This window comes from Rana temporaria, chromosome 1, assembly GCF_905171775.1.
Source record: "Rana temporaria chromosome 1, aRanTem1.1, whole genome shotgun sequence".
NCBI lineage: Eukaryota > Metazoa > Chordata > Amphibia > Anura > Ranidae > Rana > Rana temporaria.
In genome coordinates, this window is record NC_053489.1 from 579,068,518 (window position 1) to 579,090,695 (window position 22,178).

General features: G+C 45.2%; 1 long non-coding RNA gene and 2 other non-coding genes across 4 annotated transcripts; all 3 read right to left on the bottom strand.

Annotated features, from left to right (window-relative positions):
• Nucleotides 1-8,540: 8,540 nt before the first annotated feature.
• On the bottom strand, nt 8,541-14,447 carry LOC120923034. 2 transcript variants are annotated; one of them, XR_005745626.1, is made up of 4 exons: nt 14,386-14,447; nt 10,329-10,411; nt 10,003-10,230; nt 8,541-8,750 (listed from the first exon to the last, which is right to left on the bottom strand). It is a non-coding gene; the product is annotated as an uncharacterized LOC120923034 (long non-coding RNA). The 2 variants fall into 2 exon arrangements; XR_005745632.1 differs by lacking the exon at nt 14,386-14,447 and adding an exon at nt 11,520-11,832.
• On the bottom strand, nt 8,823-8,942 carry LOC120925422. The gene has a single exon (XR_005746695.1). It is a non-coding gene; the product is annotated as a small nucleolar RNA SNORA26 (small nucleolar RNA).
• LOC120925423 lies at nt 11,709-11,831 on the bottom strand. Its single transcript, XR_005746696.1, has one exon. It is a non-coding gene; the product is annotated as a small nucleolar RNA SNORA26 (small nucleolar RNA).
• Nucleotides 14,448-22,178: the final 7,731 nt, after the last annotated feature.

Genomic DNA, 22,178 nt, shown 5'->3' on the forward strand with positions numbered 1-22,178 from the left:
CTGCATGTAGAACAATCTCCTGCCTGATAAACTAGCTGAGCTGTACAGTTTATAAATATATTGACAACGCCTAAGGATGTGAATATATTCTCTACAAACTGTACTTTTAACTATACTGACTACACTTCCTACTCTATCTATCTATCTAGTTAAGACACTGTGTCTCTATCTCTCTATCTCTCTCTGTCTGACTGACTGATCTTCTCTAGAACCGCCAACACACTACACTAGGCAGCCGTGCAGGCTGCCTTTTATAGTGGGGGGCGTGTACTAATCCCCCTGAGCCATAATTGGCCAAAGCCACCCTGGCTTTGGCCAATTATGGCTCTTCGTTTTTTGAGCGCTGTGATTGGGCAAGCATGCGGGACATACAGCATGCTTGGCCAATCATCAGCGCTCAACGCCCCAGTGAATTATGGGACGTTTAGTGTCATTCGAATTTGGCGCGAACGTTTTGTTCGATTTTCGACGAACGATCGATGTTCGATTCGAACGCGGAGCTCATCCCTAGTTACAATGTGAGATAAATTGTTTTGGTCCCATCATTCCTCCTCCTGGTGCCCGTTATGTAATACTGACACAGGAGGCAGATGATGAATAATTAGCATTACAATGCTGATATTATGATATATGTATGTACTTTTATGCAAGTTTTTAGTAAGTGTCCAAGACATAAAAGTTTTAATTATTTGGTGCGATGATCCTGTTTTTCCATTTGGAGATGAAGGCAGCCGCTACTATAATAATAACTACACGCAAGGACAGGATTTGGCAGCTTGATTGGATGTATATGTATGCTGCTATATCCGTGAGTGCTGTATATTGGTGACCTGGAGACACGGGAATGCAGCCTGTGGTTCCGGTGTCATTCTCCTGCAAGTAGCGTGGTGTGTGACGTCCGGGTATTGTCTCCTATCACTGTTGATGCCTTGTTTGGAGAAACGCAGCGTCGGGCAGAGCAATAGAACCCGACGTCACCACGCCCCAGCTGACTGGCCCAAGCCGCAGCTGGAAGATAGTTTTGTTTTTAAACTGTTCTGCCGAAGTTTTGTACTGATGTCAGTTAGAGCCCTTCCACACTGGTGCATTTTCGCAGTAAAACTAGCGCTAATAAAAACGCTCATAAAACGCCCCTCTCCATTGAAATGAATTGTGTTACCACTATTTTAACGCTCCACTATAGGCGTTTCCAGTGTGAAAGGACTCTAACTCTGTATTTTGGAATAAAGGGACTTTAAATTTTTAGTAATACTGCACCATGAAGCTTTTCATTTTTCCTTTTCACAATACCCTCGCCTATTACGTCTTTTGCTGGAAGTGAATCTTGTTTGTGGCAAGATTTGTTTGCAGTTTCCAGACGTTTGGTGGAGGAGAGAATCCGTCTGGAGAAACGATCGGCTGCCGTGGAGTCTCATGAGTGACCCCTTGTTTGCTGAGCTTGCATGATCTCCGTGATCGAGATCCTACAGATCTGGTAAGCAGCCCCTCTGTATTGTCATTTTTTCATCTGTTTGGCTGAAATAGTGGATGAAGATTTGCTTCCATGTACTTCTGATTACAAGCTGCTTCAGTTGTCAATTGGACATTGTCATGTTTTTGGGTTGAGCCTAATGAACCAATTCAGGCCAAATAGTCTACACATTTGCACTTTATTTGCATTTAAAATTGGTTGCGCATTTTTTTTTACACACTTTTTTGACATTGGGTTTGTGTCCCCACTGAAATCAGTACTAAAGCCTGATCCAACATTTTTGGGTTGTCACCAGAAGAAGGGGCAGTAATTCAATGGGGACATCTGTTATGGTGACAAGTGTCTTAGAGATATTTCATCTTACTTTCCGTTGCGTCTCTGGAGTAGGAAGTTAAATTAAACCCTCCCAACTGACCCACCCCAACATTTACCTTAACAAGGTAAAAAATGTACCTGTACAGTTACACAACTCTTCCTTCTTCCGGTCCCCAAATGCCTGCTGTCCTTGTCACCACTGCTAGGTCTTCCACAATCTGCACTGCTCCCCTACCATCCTGATTGTTGGATGAGACAGCGAGGGCAGGGGAGAGTTTGTGGCTCTGTTACAGCTGTTTGGTGGAGGGCTGTGTGCTTGAATGGATGCACACAGCCCTGGAGCACTCATACGCGGGTGTCTCCTTATCAGACATCTCCCACAAACAGGAGAGGGGAGGCTATGTTTGAAGATGGTCCAGATAAAAAAAAAAAGGAACACTTTGAAGCAAGCAGACTTTAATATCATGCAAGTCTGGACTTCAATATGATGCAAGTCTGGACTTCATCTAAAAATTAGGGTTTATTATCACTGCAACTATACTCTATTGGGTGCTAATGTCAACAGTCAAAGTAATTATATAGACTTCTGCTGTTGGAATCCATAATGCAGAGCTGTGGGGTGGCATGTGACCTGGGACCTGAATGCCAAGGAATCTGCTTTTCCCTGCTAACAGCTAAAGTTTTCAAAGCGTTTAACACAAAACATTCCTGGGCTTGTTTGAAAGACCAGATACAAGGAGAGCTAGTAAAAGGTTATAAATGGTCTTTTTACATTCATTCAAAGCATTGTTTTCACAGCAACCCAATGTTTGCTTCTATTTCTAAGGTGCAAAAGAAAGCAAAAATATGCGATGATCTGCTTTGGGCAACAGTTTCTGTACAGTTCAGTATAAAAAGGACTGACTGGGCAGTAGAATTAAGGGGGTTTTAAACCTTCATGTGTTTCACCTTAATGCATCATAGTTAGTCAGGTTGAAAAAAAGACAAGTCCATCCAGTTCAACCACAAAAAAAAACTAAATAAAAACCATACTACAATCCCATACACCCAACTATACCCACAGTTGATCCAGGGGAAGGCAAAAAACCCCAGCAGAGCATGATCCAATTTGCTACAGCAGGGGAAAAAATTCCTTCCTGATCCCCCGAGTGGCAATCTGATTTACCCTGTATCACCTTTACCTACAAATCTTAGTACTCTTATATTATGTACATTTAGGAAAGTATCCAGGCTTTTAAAGCAATCTACTGAGCTGGCCAGAACCACCTCTGGAGGAAGTCTGTTCCACATTTTCACAGCTCTTACTGTGAAGAAACCTTTCTGTATTTGGAGATGAAATCTTTTCCTCTAGACGTAGAGTGCCCCCTTGTCCTCAGTGTTGACTGTAAAGTGAATAATAACCCACCAAGTGCAGCTAGGTTTTTTGCCATTGGCTCTCGCTGCTCCAATCAAATCCAATGATGCGGGCGCTGGGCCGAGTGATACACTCGGCAGCTGTGGATGCCAAGTGTATGACACAGGAGCGCGGCCACAAGGCAACCCCCTCTCGGGAGAGCCCTTCCCAGAGGGGGTTATCCAATGCGGGGAGCAGCCACGAGAGCCACAGGAAAGTACAGGGGCATGATTGTTTTTGGCCCCAGTAGACTTCAATGAGAGGCTGGAAAGCTTGTGTATTGTGCATTTTTCATGCAATTTCATGCTTAACAACTGTCTTCCCCTCTTCCTAGTAACTAGATTTCCATTGGCTAAAACAAAGATACTCAAGCCTAAAAAAAAAAAAAAAAATACATGTGAATCCAAGTTAGATATCAACAGGTATTTATATATAATAAATATATACTGCACTGATCCAAATGGTGTCAGAAAGTGGCAGCCAACACAAACAAAGGAATAAATTGTGTAAATAAGTGAACAAAAGTGCAGCGCCAAACATGAAAATCTAACCAAAGATAAGTGTGGCTAGAAAAATAAACACAAGTGTGATGTGTCACACTTCAAGGTTTAAGAGGATAAAACGCTGGTGCGATATATCCAAACACTCACCTGACATGTGAAAAAAGCAATCAATGAATGATGAAGTTCAACGTGAATGGTGAAAATTCATAAAACACGTTAATATTGTGTATATGGTGTCCATCCCATTGTATCCAGCCTTTAGAGTTTATATGGTAACTGATGTTGGTAAATTTCCAATGCAACAGTGGCTACGATCCCATTAACCGATATTTCCAATCATCAAGAGGTAGAGAGATAATAAAATGCCCTTACCAGATGTGGTGGACCCAGCAACACCGTACGGTGGTGGGTCAAACGTGCTTAATCAACCCAACGAGTGGGGTGCAACTTCTCTCGATGGCTCTGGACCGTAGCTCTCCACGCTGGTAGAACTCTAAATCAACTGGATCCTTGACATAGAAGTGGTATCAACAGCTTCCTTGTAGGCATAGGATGGACTCATCATAAAAAAGAAAGAAAAGAAAAAAACAACAAGAGGACGCCTCCTCATAGTGTAAAAAAGCAAAATGTATTGTTCAAAAGGCAGAAAGCCACACATGAACACACTCAGCAATACAACACTGAAAATGCGTAAAACCACAGCAAGGAAAAAAGCCAAAAATGGAATATAAAAAAATCCCTGTATTCAATAAAAAGCACAGTTTAGGAATGGCTGGGGCCAATGTATGTGCATTGTTGTATTGCTGAGTGTGTTCATGTGTGGCTTTCTGCCTTTTGAACAATACATTTTGCTTTTTTACACTATGAGGAGGCGTCCTCTTGTTTTTTTTCTTTTTTTATGAGTCCATCCTATGCCTACAAGGAAGCTGTTGATACCACTTCTATGTCAAGGATCCAGTTGATTTAGAGTTCTACCAGTGTGGAGAGCTACGGTCCAGAGCCATCGAGAGAAGTTGCCCCCCACTCGTTGGGTTGATTAAGCACGTTTGACCCACCACCGTATGGTGTTGCTGGGTCCACCACATCTGGTAAGGGCATTTTATTATCTCTCTACCTCTTGATGATTGGAAATATCGGTTAATGGGATCGTAGCCACTGTTGCATTGGAAATTTACCAACATCAGTTACCATATAAAAACTCTAAAGGCTGGATACAATGGGATGGACACCATATACACAATATTAACGTGTTTTATGAATTTTCACCATTCACGTTGAACTTCATCATTCATTGATTGCTTTTTTCACATGTCGGATGAGTGTTTGGATATATCGCACCAGCGTTTTATCCTCTTAAACCTTGAAGTGTGACACATCACACTTGTGTTTATTTTTCTAGCCACACTTATCTTTGGTTAGATTTTCATGTTTGGCGCTGCACTTGTTTTTCAGGTATTTATATAGCGTTGACAATTTATGCACTAGTTTAAAAATATTGTACATTCACATCCGTCTCTGCCCTCAAAGTTTACAGTCCAAGTTCCCTGCCCGACATGCATATACTGTACACATACTAGAGTTAATTTAGACAGGAGCCAATTAACCTACCAGCATGTCTTTGGAGTGTGGAAGGAAAGTGGAGTACTTTAGTTCACAAACACATGGAGAACATGCAAACTTTTTGCAGGGAGTGTCGTGGATGGGACTCAAACAGATGACCCTTGTGCTGCCAGGTAGAAGTGCCAACCACCATGTCCAAATATTTAATACCAAATGAGCGAATGGAAGATTCACAACAGGCAACATAAACAGAAATAGCTTCTACAACAAAGGAGAAAAAGCAAAGCTGATTAAAGTTTCCAAACCTCAAAAAGAGCTCCCATCACCTAGTTTAAAAGCACTGCATTGCTAGCCTAAAAGTATGTGACTAAGCTACTCTAGTTTTACCCCTCTAATAATCCTCTTTCCTCCAGGAATAAAAGACCTCACATCTTTCTTTGGAAACAATTCAGTACTTCCATCTCCACCACCTTTGTCTCACATTAATCTTCATGGTCACGTTTACAAGAACAGAATTTACCCCCAGATGGAGTAATACTGCAATTTACAGTTTAGACAGTGGATATCTTCCCTTGTGAAAAACGGTTTTCTTAAATCAAAATCAGTGTTCAAGCATGTTTCATTTTACACTACAGGCTGTCCAAAATAAACATTTTATACTCAGCATTGACCAATTACTCCCCTCACACACTAGCCTCTGAGCACATGATCTTAAAGCAATTGTAAATGAAATAACCATGCACAGAGCAGCCCTAACCCTCTTTTCGGGTCCCCCAACCTCTCGCTGGCACTTCTGGCAAGTGCCCCATAGGAAGCAGTTTTTGATGGGGACACTATTGAGGGCTATCTATAGGAGACATAACAGGCTCACCCCCCATTCCCTCATCACTGCCTTTGATTGACAGCAGAAACCAAGCCTGCAAGACCAGAGGAAGTGAGGGGAAAGATGTTGCAGATAGGCACAGTAATTGATTGAATAAGAATAGTGTTCAGGCAAGTGTAGGGTGTGCTCCAGATGTCAGGTCGACAAAACCTGTTGAGCGATCCGATAGAACGCCACAACACTTCTGTTTTCTGCATGTTTTAGCATGATCTGACCTGTTGAATCTACACAATTGTGAGTACCCATTTGTCTGTGTAATTAAAGCTTACCATTTTAAAATATTACACTATTTGGGACCCTTTTTCTCCTCTATATGGGTTAACTACTGGGAGCACCACCAGGATCACAGGACGTATTATTGCCAGAGTACTGCACAGTGGCATACACTGAACACTGTAGACCAGGGGTGGGCAATCTCAGCCCTCCAGCTGTGGTGAAACTGCAAATCCCATCATGCCTCTAGGAGTCATGCCTGTGATTGTCAGGGTCTTGCAAAGTCTCATGGGACTTGTAGTTTCAAAACAGCTGGAGGGCCGAGTTTGCCCTCGCCTGCTGTAGACCCCAAGAGGGGGTGAATATCCTGGTGAGTGCGGGCCACAAAGCACAGTTTGAGGGGGTCACTGAAATACAGAAAGATGTTCAAAGCACATTTTTATTAATTTCACATACTTATAAGTTTGGATTTGATATTGCTAATAATCCATAAGCAGCACACGGATGTTTACAATTATTAATTGTGTACCATTGTATCTGCATTTAATCATTCTATTGCATATTTGTTTAAGCACAGGTGCACTTTATACCAATAGGGTAAATCAATTATCCACATTATCGGTTTTGCACTTTATAATCAAGCATTAAGGTAGCGCCACTTCTACATGCATACCTCACTCAATTATCTCACTTAGGTGAAATAAATGATGTAGGGGCTGCTGCTTAAAAGTGGGAGTTCACCCAATTGAGTTTTTTTTTCCCCCCCCTTAGATGGATGCTCGTTTTGTCTAGGGGAATCGGCTAGTTGTTTAATATGAGCCATACTTACCGTTTGAGATGCATCTTCTCAGTCGCTTCCGGGTATGGGTCTTCGGGAGCGGGCGTTCCTTCTTGATTGACAGTCTTCCGACGGTCGCATCCATCGCGTCACTAGTAGCCGAAAGTCGGTGCGGCTCTATACTGCGCCCCGACATTCGGCTTCTTTCGGAAAATCGTGACGCGATGGATGCGACCGTCGGAAGCCGCTCAATCAAAATAGGCATGCCCAGTCCCGCAGCCCATACCCGGAAGCGGCGGAGAAGATGCATCTCGTAAACGGTAAGTACGGATCATATTTTAAAACATCTAGCCGATTCCCCTAGACAAAACGAGCATGAAGCTAAGGGGAAAAAGTGTCATGTGCGGGTGAACCTCCGCTAAATCTAAGGGTGTCAAAACCCCAAATATATAATCACTCACTGGCAATATATGTCTATTGTGCGGATTCATCCACACTACTTTAGGCTTTCATTGTATTGCCCCTTATGTAGTAAAGTTAATATTTAAGATATCTTGTTTGGTTTAAAGCAGTGTCTCAAATTCAGTCCACTGGTCAACACATTTGCCAGGACTTCAGTTGCAGAAATGGGTGTACATTTGTTAAGTGAAATGTCAGATTTGTTTACGTTGCAGACACTGCAAAGATTTAGTAGCTACTGCAGATCCTTTGCTTCCATTCATGTAGTGACCTTTTGCCCAGGTTCACACTGGGTACGATTTGAGATGCGATTTCACATGTCAAATCGCATCTCAAATCTGCGGCATTTGCACTGTCCTAATTGGTGCGACGCCGCATCTGCGGCGCTGCACCGATTTCAAAAAGTAGTTCCTGTACTACTTTTTGCGATTTTGGGCCGCGATTTACATTGAACACTGCACAGATGTCTCTTAAATCGCGTCAAAATCGCGGTAAAATTGCGATTTTGAATTCGCAGCAGTGTGAACCTAGCCTTACAGTGAGATGGTTTAATCCCCTACCTCAAAATGAGTGAAATTTATCAACTTACAAAACATATCCAGCTTCCCTTTAGTTGGATAGTACTCTAGGCAAATGCAGCAAAATAAGGACAATTTCACACTGCACTGATGTGGTGGTTGCCACAGTGCAGCATACCCGCCGTTTGCTTTGCCAAGTTAAAAAAAAGCCTCATCTGATATCAGTGACAAAACTGAAGCAGGGTGGCATGAAAGCACCAGATTTAGTGTACTAAAATACAAGCCACGTCATAAATATTTGCTTTGTGTCCTCAATGTAACCTTGATTTGTCAAGTTTACGAGGAATCCACAAAATCCTGAAAGATGGGAAAGTAAACTGCATTTATCTTAAAATGACATGAGCAGCCATCAAACAGAATCATCTACAAATCACACAACAAGCGATGTTCATTTTGAGTGCTTGATCTTTATTTTAAGCTTCACATATGAGCATTCTTGTGACCCATGAATCTAGCCAATGAAGGTCCCTAGAGGGAAAAAAAAAAAAAAAAAATCCTTCTAAGACAGATTCTTCATCAGTTCTTGCCCAAAAAAAAAATCCAAGGACATGGAGCAAAAAACACAGGAATCAAAGGTCTGCAGCCATTTTGATGTCCCTGCAACAAACAATTCAATCAAAGTTAGTTTTTTCAAAGCACATCGTGAACTAGTAAGAATTTACTTTAAATCTGTGTTGCTCCAGACAGGATTCAAAGCAAACACTTAGTTTTTTACTTTGAGTTTTAGAGAGCTTTATTATACCCCCCTATGTTGGCCACTTAAAGAACAGGACATCTTAAAGTGGGCAAAGCTGAAGAGGGGATGTTCATAACTGATATTACATTTATATAAAAAGTTTAAGTACAGTATCCATTGAAACATTTCTGTAAAGGTAGAGTAAAAGCACTTTGTCGTGTTTTTACGGCCATGTTTTTGGGAGAGACTTCCTGTCTAGGAAACCATGACTGGTGCAGAAGGTAGAACATCCTCCCCAACATGGAAAGGTTGCTACCATTCTTTACTCTACCCAGTTTGGCTAGAGAACCACTGCAAAGTGATCCAATATCTGTTAAAAATGCATTTATAGTGGATCTACACCGATCATCCATAACATCTTGACCGCTGACAAGTAAAGTGAATACTGATTATAATGGCACCTGAAAGACCGAGCAGTGCTCACCGATTCCTTTTGTACCAAATTGTATTGCAACTGTCTGCCTTCATTTTGTAAAGCGCTGCACAAACTATTGGCGCTATATAAATCCTGTACAATACACTGGTGATCAAGTGAACATGTTTTCCCTGAAGTTGGGGGTGAAAGCATAACACAGTCAAGCATAAGGATGTGAGCAACTGACAAGGGCCAAATAGTAATGGCTGGACAACTGGATCACAGCAACTCCAAAGCTGCAGCCCTTGTGGGACATTCCCAGTCTGCAGTAGTCCAAACCTGGGTCATCTGTTCTGGAGCAAAAGGGCACCTATTCCTTAGGTGGGTGGTAATAATGTTATGGCCGATTGGTGTAGTGCAACACAGACCCGTTTTCTCATGTAATTAGGAGACCAGATCTCAGACTTACTCTGAAATAATTGGTCAAATCTGATGGGGGAGGGTGCCATGTGGAAACTACATTTTATGTAATCAATAAAAATATAAGTATTACACAAAAACAGGCAAGGCCTTGCATACCGCTTGTGGACAGCAAGTTTCTTCTGATTTGGAAAGCTGCACTCAGTACCCAAACCCCACACTGCCTTCAACTCAGGTAGATTTCACTGAATTCCACCTCAACTGTATCTAGCTAAGAATCACCCAAACTGCTGCATCCACCACATCCAATCAGCATATGAAGCTTCACAAATACATACCAACAGGTTTTATTTCAGACATCAGTGCTGTCTATCCCCAACTGAAAAACAGCGCGCGATCAGCAGGCAGTGCCTAATTCAGCAGAACCATCTTCCATCAATAGTCCAAACAGTAGAAACCATAATTTGGAGTCAGGTTTATTTCTGAAGTTTCCATGTACGTTATTTTCATGTAGCCAAGCAATTTCCGTTTTTAGCTTTTTCAGTAGGTGGCCTACTCTCTTGTACCTACAGAGGGAAAAAGTAACAAAAGAATTAGAATAAGTTCATGATCACCCACCAAAATATTACAAATGGGATCAATGATAATGAGCAAGCTTACGTACCATTTTCGATTGTCCAGTCAGATGTACCTGGACCCCCAAGTGATTAACCTCTGATGAAACACCAACCATGTTTGGCACTAATCCTACAAGGAGAAAGAAATGCATTTAATACACAGAAACGTGAAGACCTTTATACAGAGAATTTTTCATGTAAATGTTTCCAACTTTTGAATTTGGCATTAGCAAAATGCATTTACAAAGTAGCATAGTATGGCTTAAAGCGGAGTTCCACCCAAAAGTGGAACTTCCGCGTAATCCACCCCTCGCCCCCTTACATGCCACATTTGGCATGTAATTTTGGGGGGGGAGTGGGATTGCCTGTCCAATCGATGGCACAGCGGGTGCCCGGCTGTGAAGGCGCAAGCTGCCCACACTTAGAATGAAGACGCCAGCCGGAGGAGGGGGGGAGGAGGAGCGGAGCCCCGGCCAACGCGTCACTGGAACGTGGAACAGGTGAGTATGTTTATTAAAAGCCAGCAGCTACACTTTTTGTAGCTGCTGACTTTTAACATTAAAAATGACTGGAACACCCCTTTAAACAAGTAATTTTCAAAAATTACATTGTCACAACTAGTACTCTATTGAAATACATCGATTACCCTTTAGAGATTTGTTCCCGTCTACAAGCCGTTCCAAACAGACATAGGCTTAATAAAAGTAGCAGCTCATGCACTACAAGACAAATGCTGTGCTACAGCCTGTATTGTACTTTAGGCCTCATGCACACAACGTTTTTACAGCAGCTGTTTTTGGCTTCAGATGATTTTGCAGTCAATAAACTCCCCAGCATGTCATCTGTGTCCATACACACATAAGCTGTATGTTTTTGGCTGGGGCGTTTTCTGTCTGGAAAACTACCACCCGGAACTAGCAAGTTTTGAGAGGAATTTCAGCTGGAAAAATACTCCAATTCTAAAAACAGCTTAAAAAAAAAAAAAAAAAACGCAGCTATTCTGCGTTCATCAGTTTGAGCAATGAAAGCTTGAGTAGTTTTTTAAAAAAAAAAAAAAAAGCTATAAACCCTACAGGAACCCCCCCCCCAAATACAAAAATGCTGAAAAACCTTGCTACAGATAACATTACTGGCTTTTATAACATACTGTGTGCATGAGGCCTAACCATCAACACTGGCCCATTCAAATTCCACTGGAAACCCAAACACTTGCAAGTGTCCATCTACCCAGCCCTTACTTCTGCTGAACTCCACACCATTACAAGAAACCAAAGGCTTAAGAAGACCAGCAGGAGGAACTACGGAGATGTGGAGACCAGGTAGACTGACATTGTTTGAAGGGTCACTTTATCAGAGGATAAAAAAAATAAAGGCATATTACACAGGTTTTATATAGTGCCAACAGTTTGCGCAGTTTAAATCAGCAGAGATGTACCTCACGACAGGATACAGAGAGGAGGGTACGAGCCTCCAAACTGCGTTTTAGTGAGGAAAATGCTCTGCCCCCCTGTGTTAACCATTACAAAGCATGGGTGGCTTTAAATGGACAATGAAGGGGCGCCAACCAAGCTGGAGATTTCATTTACAATTTGTGCACAATACATTCCCACATTTTAGTTTGGTGCATTAACAATCCAGCATGTTACACCTCTGGCCTGTTTCAATGAAACCGTTCATTCCACAACAGTGCAGTAACATGCATCGCACTACAGATATACCACACAAGACCTGAATGTAGATCAACCCACAAGGTCACACATCCCTATTTGCTGGACTGAACCCAAGTGATGGTTCTATTGCATAGAATGGGATGAGACTCGTCAGGCGGTTGAGCCACCTGACGAGTCGCCCCAGTGTGAACCGCTCTAAGGCTCCATTCACACCCATACAACGTGGAACAGGAGACATGCCATGGAAGTGCCCCATTCATTAAAGCAGACCTTTACCGTAAACGCCTCATGCACACTGCAGCTAAAAATGCAATTTTACAGACTTTCTGCCTCTAAACACCCCACTGTTAGCCTATGTGTTCATGCATACATAGGCAGTTAAAGGCAAGAGAGAAAAACCCGTTTAGAGCTTGAGGATACATTTCAACGGCCATAGTAAATTTATATTCGGACCTAAGAAACGTACACCCAAATGATTGATGTGCCTGAAAAATGGCTTTATGTGCATTTTTAACGCTGCTTTTTCTTAGAGGAGAAAGTTATTCAGAAGAGCTGGGAATTCCCAAAGTAGTGTGCACAAGAAGTTCAACTGAAGTGGTCTTCCCCTGCTCCTTTCCTGTTTGCAACGGAGACTTTAAGGCAGGGATCTCCAAACTACAGCCCTCCAGCTGTTGTGGAACTACACATCCCATGAGGCATTGTAAAACTTACATTCAGACATAACTAGGCATGATGGGAATTGTAGTTCCTGAACTGGAGGGCCATAGTTTGGAGACCCTTGCTTTATGAACTTTGTCACTGCCCTCAGGGGGTGCCGATAAACTCTGTATGAACCTGAAGTGCAAAAGATGGACATTTAGGATGCACTTGGCCACATCATAAAGGATTTTAGCCCTGGTTCACGCTGGTGCGATTTATGGTTATACCGCTGCCTCGCTTTTGCCGCTAGCGGAAGGGTGTGTCCTTAACCCATCGGGAAGCCCAGGTGCAGCCAGCTGACCATTGGTAGGGAGGATCGAGGAGCAGAACATCCCTGATCACCAAGATCTAAGAAACCTAAGTGATGTGTATTTTATCACTTCTGGTTTCACCTGATGCAAACAGGCCATTACTGGCTTGGAAAAGCAACAAACAGATTTTGGTTTGATCCAATGCTCTTAAGGATAGGAACGATCAGGGGTCTAAAAGACCCCATTTCAGTAAAGAGTACCAGTCACCCCAAGTGCCATCACATGCTTTAGTCCCCCTCATCACATGTGAGGTACCATGAACAGGATCATCAGAGCAATCATTCTAGCACTAGACCTGTGTAACCAAGACCTCCTTTCACACAGAGGCCCTTTTGCACTAAAATTAGCACCGATAATTGCATACCATTCATTTGAAAGGATGCCGTCACACTGGGGCAGTGCAAAAAGTCCATCTTTGGGGCACTTTAAGAAGCACCTTAAAAATGGCGATCCATTGAAATGAACGGGAAGCGCTTTCAAAGCACCATAAAACAAGTTTTTTGGTCACATGACCAAACAAGAAGCCCAGACCCCACAAACAGGGCACTAAAGTGGCACAAAAACACCAACATTTTAAGGGCAGTTTGAGCACATCCATGTGAAATGGGTCCAAATCAGTAACCTGTAAAGGCTTTTAGGGCCAGTTCACAGCAGATGCAGCTCCATGCATTTTCTGCACTAAAAATGCATGCAGTGTTTTTCAATGTATTCCAATGGCTCTAGTTCAAACCATGCAGTCAGTTTCCGGTGCAGAAACTGACTGCATGGTGTGATCTAGAGCCATTGGAATACATTGAAAACACTGTGCATGCATTTTATGCAAAAAAAAACAAAAAACTCAATAAAACTGCATCTGGTGTGAACACTAAAAGAGTGGATGGATAATTAAATGTATGCAATTTGCCACCGTTCCACAATGTTAAAGCATGACATAAATTTACTCCTAACATCTTTTATTATTTATCCAAAAATTATTATAATTATGCTTATCTGCACTAAAATTCAGCATGTATTGTTCGCCAAAAGTTTGCAGAGAATAAACCTGGTGGGTGTTGCATTTTTGTCACATGGTAGTTCCATGTGACAAAAATGCAACACCCACCATTTTCTATGGCATCAGACAGGGGAAAATATAATCTGGAGTTTTACATATATAAAAATATTCCATCTGTATGAACACAGCCCACCAGTTTTATTTTTATAGAGCCAGTCTCTCCAATGTAAATGGCCAGCCATGCAGCTCACAGTGTGTGTGACCCGCGTCCGCTGTACCATTACTCGCTCCCAGCTCCACTGCAGCTTCTAGTTCTAGCTACAGAGGAGGACTCGGGGGTGCATGAATGCACGGAGCCTCTCCTGCACACCATGAATACTCTATGATAACAACACTACGACACTCCACCACAGCCCGCACACTGACTCACCTCGCGCTCAGTAAGGAAAGGAAGGATGACTTCCGCCCACAGTCTGATAAAGGAAACGAAGTATCGCGAGAGTCCACGCGTGCTACGAGGTTGCTGTGCTGGTCATGCGCTGTGCTGTGGAAGAAGTGCAGTGATTGGCTGGTTGGTGTCCCTTCTCAGCATGCTATGTCAGGATTGGGTTGTGTTGCCCAGTGTTCACTAGCAGCAGTTGCCCCCAATGTGTGTGTATTGACATTCAAATCGTATTGTGTCCCATTTTGGAGCACAACCCCATATAGGTGAATGGAGATATACAGCAGCCGTGAGCCTAATACTAGGCTTTTCTTTGTGCCTCAGTACATTTTCTCCTGCATTAGCTGCCCTGCATGATAGTGGAGATCGACATATTCTCTGTGGTGCCCATTCACATCAATGCAGTACATTTTTTAAACATTTTTGGCGCCCATGCAGTGCTCCCCCCTCCCCCATAGCCTTTAGTGGGAGCACATGTAAATCGCACATACATACATTCTGCCTTTTCAGCAGAATTTTGTGTATAATATCAAGCCTCCTCCAACAGAAAAAGACCAACAACGCACAATGCTGCACTACAAAACACACTAAAAAAACGCAGCATGTTGCAGCTGCCCTGGTGTGAGCCTAGGCTAGAAAATACGCATTCAGCGATTGTACTGAAAAGCAATATACCTTCGGCCCTTTAACCTGTTTGCTGCCAGAGCTTTTTTTGTAGCACACATTTTAAAAAAAAAATTGGCCTGCAAGATTAGTTAAAGCGGAATTCCGCCAATTTTTTTTTTTTTAAATGTCAGCAGCTACAAATACTGCAGCTGCTGGCTTAAGCTTACCTGTCCAGCACGCCCGCAATGTCGGCACCTGAAGCCGATCTGTCCCTCGGCTCTCGGGTGCTGCCACTATCTTCTTGAGGCTTCACTTCTTGATTCTCTACTGCACATGCTAGACTCGTGCTGTGCGATCCCACTGGTCCCTGCTGTATTCTGGGACCTGTGTGTCTCCCAGAAGCCAATGAGGGGGACGGAGGAGGCGCCGGAAGTGGCGTAGATACCCACGGGTGGCTCGGCTATCTATGATCAGAAGGGAGCAAAATACCTGTATTAGACAGGTATCTGCTCCCCCCTCCCCCCTGAAAGGTGCCGAATGTGACACCAGAGGGGGGGAGGATTCCGAGAAGTGGAAGTTACATTTTTGGGTGGAACTCCGCTTTAATACCCTTAAACATACAGTTAGATCCATATATACAATTGTGCTCATAAGTTTACATACCCTGGCAGAATTTAAGATTTCTTGGATGTTTTTTTAGAGAGAAAAACACAAAAACTTTTCTTTCACTTATGGTTAGTGTTTGGCTGAAGCCATTTATTATCAATCAACCCTGTTTACTGTTTTTTAAATCATAATGACAACATAAACTACCCAAATGACCCTGATCAAAAGTTTACATACCCCAGTTCTTAATACCGTGTATTGTCTCCTTTAACATCAAAAGGGGCAGAAAAATTGGGCCTTTGTTGGTGGTGGTGGTTGTGCTGGTGCCACAACTCTGTAAGCCCTCACAGTTACTCTTGGTGGGCACAGGAATGGGCCCTGCTGTGAAATATTAGATCAAGAATTGTAATTACATGCCCCTGTTGAACATGGGCAGAAAAATTGGGCCTTTGTTGGTGGTGGTGCTGGTGCCACAACACTGCAACCCCCCACAGAGTTGGAGCGCAGGAATGAGCCCGCTGCAAAGTATTGCATCAAAAATTGTAATTACACGCCCCTGTTAAACAGGGGCAGAAAAATTGGGCCTTAGCCACTGGTGGCGGTGCCCAGAACCAAAAATGTTCTTACAAGCTATCAGCATGATCATTGAGGAAGAAAAGGATAGTCACTCAGCGTAACAGCATAGTCACTCAGCATCAGCATAGGCAGTCTTGAAGGGATTTGACATTTTAAAAAAAATTACTCAGTTACATCAGCATCCGGTGCTTGGTAGCTGTCATGATCTGTGTCATGGCTTTGGTCACCTGCTGGTGGCACTGTTTCTCCCAGTAACAGGGGTGCAGTTCTGGTGTCCACCAGCGGGTGTCTCCCATGGGATGACTCCTCTCAATTAAGGTGAACTGCTACAGGTATATAACCCCGCCCTTCACTACAGTTCAGTGCTTCAGTATTTTGCTTGTCAGCCTGTTCCCTGCTTGACCTGTTAGCTGTTGCCCATCTGTTCCTGCTTCGCTCCCTGCCCTGGACCCTGTCACTTATTGACCCCGGCTTGTATTTTGGACTTTGCTGCTCTCTCCTATCCTTGACCCCTGGCTTGGACCTCGGACCTGCTTATGTCTTATCCCTGCATTACCTGCTTAGTGGTTTTTGGTTGCTGTGTCACGCTTGCTTTCATTGATTGTTTTTCACGTGTGCTTTAACTTAATAAACATATATTTTTTCACTATCTTGGTGCCTGTTTCCATTAGTGCAGCCCATTGACCTGTTACTCAGTACTCGGATGCCTGCGTGGGCATCCCCTGACAGTAGCTGGTGGTGATCCAAGCCTGATTCATTTTTATGAAGGTCAGTCGATCGACCGAGTCGGTGGAAAGGCGCACCCTGTGATCGGTTACAAAGCCTCCAGCAGCACTGAATGTGCGTTCTGAAAGAACGCTGGATGCTGTAATGATACGCCAAACTGGTTTCAGATCTATGGATCGCAACTGCGGAGACTTCTCAGGTTGAACCCAGGTTTCACTCTCAATTAATATAGAGAGTTAGGGTTCTGTCATCACAGCCTCATAAGGTAAATGGCACTTATTCCTTCATAAGCGTCAGTAAAGTAAAGGGTTGAACTAAAGACTATGTTGTGAGAGATAGGTGAGAACGTGCGGTACTGGAGCTCCCACACTAGGGCTAAATCTGGTCTGGGTATACAATTCAGGGGTGCTTTGAGTAGTGCTGAGCTGTTAAGTGTGACCTACAGCAATATAGAGTTCATAGGTATGTAAACAGTAACTGGCTGGCATGAGAAGGCTTCAATCAACACTTGGCAACATCACTTGATCCGTGGCAATGAGCAATACAGGGGTGATATGAAGAGCTTCCAACAATACTTGGTATATCAGCACATATCAATTGTATGTGAGCAATACTGAACAGACATTAGAGGTTAGTGTGATACTTGATGCATAGCACAGAATAATGGCATGTGAGCATTACTGAACAGGCATTAACGCTTCCAATGATACTTGGTACTATAGCAGAGAGCAATGGCTGGTGAGCATTACTGAACAGGCATATAAGGCTTCCAATGATACTTGGTACTATAGAAGAGAGCAATGGCTGGTGAGCATTACCGAACAGGCATATAAGGCTTCCAATGATACTTGGTGCAATAGCACAGAGTACTTGCGGTTGTGGTGAACGCTGAGCAGGGATGAATGTCCTGATGATCCAGACCTGGCTCCAGCAAAGGTAGTGCAACGCTGTGGGATCCTGGTGGTCCGGTGCAGGGTGTAGCAGGAAGGTTCAGGTCTGTGTGGAAACCCCAGATGACAGTGGCGTCCTGACAGAAAAGAGGAACGCCATACTGTCAGAGCTGGGGATTTAAATAGGTCGCGCTGGAGCGCAGGTGAGGCGCAGCTAGGTGGCGCACTTCCGTGTTCCAGCGTGGAACGCAGGAAGTGACACAGAGAGTGTCCAGAGTGGAGCGCAGCTGCCAGAAAAAGAAGCAGCTGCGCCGTTCTTATTGAATCGTGATGTCGGCGACGTTACAGATGCAGGACAAGCCAGTAGCTCAATTGTGTACTGTGCAAGCTCTGGGCAGTGATCCATCCTCAAGACCCAGTAAGCCAGAGGATTTTCGGTGGGAAAGGTGTCCAAGGCCCCGTACACACCAGGGGATCTCCGCTGGAAACGGTCCGCCGGACCGTTTCCAGCGGAGATTCCTCCTCCGGATTTGGATCCGATGGCTTGTACCATCGGATCAAAATCCGCGCGGAATTCATCCGCGGTGACGTGTCGCGCCGTCGCCGCAATGATGACGCAGCGACGTGCGCGATGCTGGAAGGTAAGTACTTCCACGCATGCGTCAAATCATTACGACGCATGCGAGGGAGGGGAGCGGACGGATTGATCCGGTGAGTCTGTACAGACCACCGGATCAAGCCGATGGACCCGATTCAAGCGGATAAATTTCTTAGCATGCTAAGAAATTTATATCTGCTTGAAATCGATCGCGCCGAGAAATGTCCACGGATAAATATCCGCTAGGCCGTACAGACGACCGGATTTATCTGCTGGAACTGATCCGCGGATCAATTCCAGCGGATAGATCCGGTGGTGTGTACGAGGCCCAAGTCTGATCTTGCCCCTAGCTATTCCTGCACCATGTAAAACAGACGCTGGCGATGGTTGCTGGAACCGGTCATACCTTGGGGCTGCGGACTAAAGAATTGTCTGAACACATCGCTCAGATGGCCACCTTCTCCACCGCTCCTTCTGTGACTGACCGAAGCCTCAGCGACATGTTGTCCAGGACCAGGATTTTGTAACTTCCCAGTATCTTGGAACGCGTTGCACAGACCTTTCTGCAAGGCCTCCCGAAGATGTTTCATCTTCTGCTCCCTCTGTGCTGGCAAGATAAGGTCCGCAACCTTACTCTTGTAACGTGGATCAAGGAGGGTTGCCAGCCAGAACCCTCTCCTTGATAGCACGAATACGAGGATCCTTCCGCAGGCTTTGCAGGATCAGGGAGGCCATACAACGTAGGTTTGCTGAGGCATTCGGTGCGGAGTCCTCTGGGTCACTGAGGACATCATGATCTGCAGCCACCTCATCCCAGCAACGTACAAGTCCATGGGTTCCTTGGGACTGTAATTGATCCCTTGAAGTCTGCTGCTGATGCTGAGTGCTAGGCTCCACCTCCATGCTGACACAATCCTCCTCCTCCTCCTCCTCGTCCTCTTCCTGTGTGATAGGCAGGCAAGCAGAGACACTGTCGGGATAAAGGGGGCCTTGAGAGGGAAGGAAGTCCTCCTCTTTCTCCCTCTGTTCTGCCTCAAGGGCCCTGTCCATTATTCCATGCAGCGTGTGCTCCAACAGGTGAATAAGAGGGACAGTCTCACTGATGCATGCACTGTCACTGCTCACCATCCTCGTGGCCTCCTCAAATGGTGACAGGAGAGTGCATGCATCCCTGATCATGGCCCACTGGCGTGGGGGAAAAAACAAGCTCCCCTGACCCTGTCCTGCTGCCATATTGGCACAGATACTCATTGATGGCCCTCTGCTGCGTGTGCAGCCGCTGCAGCATGGCCAACATAGAGTTCCACCTGGTGGGCAGGTCACAGATTAGGCGGTTCTTGGGCAGGTTGTATTCCTTTTGGAGGTCTGCCAGCTGAGCACTGCCATTATATGACCATTGGAAATGCACACAGACTTTCCTGGCATGCTTCAGGACATCCTGTAAGCCTGGATACCTGCCCAAGAACCGCTGCACCAAGTTAAGGACATGAGCAAAACAGGGCACATGGGTTAGTTGTCCCTGTTTACAGGGCGGAGAGGAGGTTGGTGCCATTGTCGCAAACCACCATTCCTGGCTTAAGCTGGCATGGCATCAACCACCTCTGAGCCTGCCCCTGCAGAGCTGACAGAACCTCTGGCCCAGTGTGGCTCATGTCCCCCAAGCACACCAGCTCAAGCACCACATGGCATCTCTTTGCCTATGTACCTGCGTAGCCACTTGAACGCCTACGGAGCACTGCTGGTTCCGAGGACACATCAGCACAGGAAGAGGCCACAGAGGAAGAAGAAGAGGAAGGGGTGGAGGAAAGAGGTGTGTCACAACCAGTAGTAGCATTTTGGAGGCGTGGTGGCGGAACAACCTCCAACACTACTGTACCTTGCCCTGCGTCCTTCCCAGCTGCCAGCAGAGTCACCCAATGCGCCGTGAAAGATAGGTAACGTCCCTGTCCATGCCTGCTGGACCATGAGTCAGCGGTAATATGCACCTTACCACTGACCGCCCTGTTGAGCGAGGCATGGACATTGCCTTCCACATGGCGGTAGAGAGCCGGAATCGCTTTCCGTGAGAAAAAGTGGCGTTTGGGAACTTGCCACTGAGGTACCGCACATTCCACAAACTCACGGAAGGGGGCAGAATCTACCAACTGAAAAGGCAGCAGTTGAAGTGCTAGCAATTTAGCTAAGCTAGCATTCAACCGCTGGGCAAGTGGATGGCTGGGAGAGAACTTCTTTCGGCACTGCAGCAGCTGGGGCAGGGAAATTTGCCTGGTACAATCTGCCATTGGTGTACCGATAGTAGATTGCCTGCAAGTACTTGGCTGTGACACACCTAATTCTACACCTTCAGTCCTATCAGTGCAGGCTTCAGAGAGGACTGAGGGTGTAGTGGGGTTGGAGATCCCAGCTGACGAGGAGCAAGGGGAGGTCCGCTTTGTTCTTTGTTGTGGGTCTTTGAGGTACGCTTGCCAACGAACTGCATGGCAGGTCGACATATGTCTGGTCAACCATGTGGTGCCCAAGCGGGTGATGTTTTGGCCACGCGAGATACGCTTGAGACATATGTTGCAAATAGCAGCGGTGCGATCTGATGCACTCGTCTCAAAAAAAGCCCACACCAAAGAATTTTTGGAATAACGCTGAGAGACAGCAGCGCCCTGCACATGCATAGCTCTGCGTTGTGATGCAGTTGGTGTGCTGCCCTTAAGCTGACCCCTGCAGGGTATCCTGCCTCATTGGAGATGTGCCTGTGCCTCCTCCTCCTCCTCTCTCCTATGAGGCACCCATGTAGAGTCAGTGACCTCATCATCCCCTCCCTCCTCATCACTGTAGAAAACCTGGCAGTATGCTGCACCTGGGGGAACATGACTGCCAGATTGCTGTCCTTCTTGGGCACCCCCTCTCTCTGGGCTCACGTTACTGCCTTCCTCTAGCTGTGTACCATCATTGGAGCCTTTGAAACGCTGCGCATCCTCATGCAGCATGTACCCAACACTGTGGTCAAACAGTTTGGGGGACTCTTTAGGAGGACATGGTGGGGCTAGGGAAGGAGTGACTGATGCCATTGAGCAGAGGAAAGAGGCCGCCTTGGTGGCTGCTTTGCCAGACAAAGTACCCTGAGCCTGGGTGAGAGAGGATGAGGAGGATGAGGACGGCTTGGTCATCCACTCTACCAAGTCTTCGGCATGTTGCGGCTCAACACGGCCGAAAAAAAGTACGAGCGTGTTCCAAGGCCACGTGCTGATGAGGATGCACCGTGTCCACGACCAGCACTGTTGCCTTTAGACGCAGAGCCTGCTTGCCCTCTTTTATCGGCTTGTGACTCTCTGCCTCTCCTTGTTGTCCTTCCAGACATACTAATGGCCTGCAGAGGACACAGAAAGTACACCACGTGAAAGTACTTGCAGCAATATACCCTGCCTGTAGTATTAATATGAGCAGATCCCTGCTTCTAGGAGTAAATATCACAAACACCAGCTTTACGTTAGGTGCACAATGTGCAGAGGACACAGGCAGTACACACACCACAAAGCTTTAGGTGCACACTGCAGAGGACACAGGCAGTACACACACCACGTAGCTTTAGGTGCACACTGCAGAGCACACGAACAGTACACACACCACGTAGCTTTAGGTGTACACTGCAGAGGACACAGGCAGTACACACCACGTAGCTTTAGGCCCCATACACACGACCGAACATGTCTGCTGAAACTGGTCCGCGGACCAGTTTCAGCAGACATGTTCGGTCGTGTGTACGACCGACCGGACAGGTTTTTAGC